We start from the raw sequence: 3,261 nt of genomic DNA, 5'->3' as shown, positions 1-3,261 counted from the left end.
ATGTCTATGTAAATGTATAATTACGATATATACTTAAACACTGACAACTAAAAACAAATAAAGGATGAAAAAAGGCAACAGTAGAATACTTCTTATCGATAGAGATTGTTTGTTTTTTAATTCATAGGTTGATTTTTACTCGAGTACTGTGTGTGCAATATTTGCCAACAAGCTATTGTGGTTTATAGGTTTGTTTTGAATTTGCTTCACTCAATATGAGTCTCACTGGGGTATAAAAGTGACGCAGAATTGTTAGAGTACTATGCAAAGTAGTGTTCATGAACAAAAAAGGGCGGGACACGTAAAAGCGGTATTATCATGATGAAAGGCGGGATGATGGAATCTGACAAAACAATCATCGGGATCACGGACAAGACTCTCCTCCATTTAAGACCATGCTCGGTGCTTATGTTGGTTTCATACAGGAATGAAATCTTTGCGTATTGCATGCATTTCAAAATTGAAATCTTCCTTTTGTAACTTCTTTGGGGTGTAAAAGCGTTGACCGAAGTACATTTTGTATGAAGCGCGGAAGCGCTTCATTCTAAAAATGTGCGCACGGTCAACGTTTTGACAACCCTATGAAGTTACAAAAAGAAGCATTATTTTCCAAATTCTCTTCGTTCAAACGAACATAAATTATTTATATACTAGACAATATTATTTCTATATACCTCGGACGAATCTGTTTCTTATCTCATTCTTAATATAAATAATTAAAACACTAGTTTTAGAACTTGTCAGGCACGATGTCCATTCTCTTTTATATAATATCAAATAATTGCAATACATATTATTTATCCAATGATAACAAATTACAATGGTTTGTAATTTGTGCAAATACAGTCCACATCACAGAGTAAGTCCTCTGTTTAAATAAACTAAAAAGGTTCTCTCCAAAAAACAAACAAAAAATGTTACAAAAAGTATTTAATACTGTTTTCGAATATATATGTGCTTAACTATAACTAACAAAAACTACGTGTGTACATGCAAATGGTCAACGCCCTTATCGATAATGTCAAATCGAGTCCACCGTATTTAAATACATTCGGGTTCATAAAACCTGTTACAATTCTATTGTTATATAAAAAGAATTATCATACGATAAAATTCTTCCGCCACGTACATAAACGATAAATATAGTTCACTACTTATAATTACATTTTTAAGCTATGGTCATGAAAATTTTTTTTATAATTGTTTTATTAAATGCACCTGAGTGTGTACTTTATTGTGGGACCACGTGTTATCATGAATGAACAGTTTTATTGAGTTATGCAATTGCTTAAGATATAACACGTGATGTGCAGTTGGCCAATCAGAATAAAGTATCATAAAATGAAACATACATCTTATGTAATTATTATTTAAATCAAATTTGTGATTGTATAATGAAGAAATTGTTAAGTATTAATTCGAGCTGTTTGTAAACGTTGTTCTTTTTTAATCTGTATATGTGAGGTTTATTTCATAAATAAGAAAATATATATTGTTTTCTTAATTTATAAAAGAAAAACAAACAACACTTACAGATAAAAACCATACCATTCCAATTGCTACTTTATTCAAGCTGTTATATAACATGTGTTAAACAAAGCATTTCAAAATAAATGTACATGAAGCAAAACAAACATAAAAGAAGTCTTGCTATGCCAATTTGTCCTGTAAAACTATAAAAATCTTCTAAAACGTGAAGAATATTCCAAATCTTTTCAACGAAATAATCAAGATTCAAAGCTACAATATATGTGTGTCTAAACTTATATACCAATTCATATTCAATAAATAAGAATTTACATACTCATCAAAGAGACTTCACAGTCAAACTATGCAATAAATTTTAAATGTTGAAAATAAAATCATGTAAGCGCTTTCAATATTTATTATCCTTATATTCTACGCTCAAAGGGTCTTTGCATTCCAATACATTCGATCATCCTTAGTTTTTAAAAAATCTACCTGGATATTGTTAGTTTTTAAAAAATCTACCTGGATATTGTTAGTTTTTAAAAAATCTACCTGGATATTGTTAGTTTTTTTAAAATCTACCTGGATATTGTTGGTTTTTATTTAACCTTACACAAACAAATATAGTTCATTGTTCAATACTTACCTTCATGTGTAGCACACACACTTTGTAATCTCTATATTGTTGTATAAAATATTTTCATGGCCAAAATTCTAAAATGATCGATTGTTCCTGATTTCAAACTCTTCAGAGATGGTGTTGATGTTTACCTTTAAACCCAACTTCATTATTTTGCAATCATAATTAAATGAATGACAAGCCCGAAACTGGTAATCTGATTTATAATTTGCATACTAAAATTTCCTTAAAATTGTACTTTAAGGAAAAATATAAGCATCAGAGTGCTTACAATCTTAGTTTTGATTCAAAAAGAGGGATAAATCTCAATGAAATATTTGAATAACTTTAATCTAATAATTTCTTCCACCAAGCTGTTAACTTTGTTGATACTCTAAGAATCGGACCAACAGATTTTCTGAAAATTCTATGAATCTGACATTAAATTGTCTGACTTTTTTCACATAATATATTTGTTTATTTGAAAGAAGTACTGTCAACAAAAATCAGCATTCCTCTGCGCCTCTGTTTGAGGACTTGTACTTTTTACAGACAGGAGTTTCCCTGCAAGAATGAGAAGAAGCCAGCATCTTCACACTCATATATATGATGGTTTATTAGTAAAAAAAAAGTTCGTTTGTTCACTATGTTAAATGTATCTATGATATTAATGCTTAAATGCAAAATACAACAGATACTGTTTCGGCTGGCATCTAAAAATCCCAAAGGTGGCCATTAAGAACAAAACTTAACAATAAAAGTGATAATGTTGTATTCCTAATTTTGAAACTTATATATAGCAACATTCCATCAGCGTCTCAATTGGAATTCAATATCAGTAAGTTCAAACAATTTTCATATGTTAGCATGTCCTATCATTTTTCCCTGACAAATGGTTGATGTGTACAAAGAAGTTAATAATATGAACCAAGAATACATTGCTGGTTAATAGGAAATAATCCCTTGCGCTCCAAGGAATTTGTTAACTATTAAGGAATATCTTTTAGACAGATGCCAACATATATATTCCAACTGAATGAATGAATATTTATTTCCATATGGAACATGCCATAGCTATACATAATATATATACATCGTAATAATGATATTCATAACTAAATTATTCCAGTAAATGAGAATAGAGCTCAAGGAAGCATAATTCGGAAACATTG

Source organism: Mytilus trossulus, chromosome 7 (assembly GCF_036588685.1).
Source record: "Mytilus trossulus isolate FHL-02 chromosome 7, PNRI_Mtr1.1.1.hap1, whole genome shotgun sequence".
In the NCBI taxonomy this organism is placed as follows: domain Eukaryota; kingdom Metazoa; phylum Mollusca; class Bivalvia; order Mytilida; family Mytilidae; genus Mytilus; species Mytilus trossulus.
Note: the sequence above shows the minus strand (reverse complement) of the source record.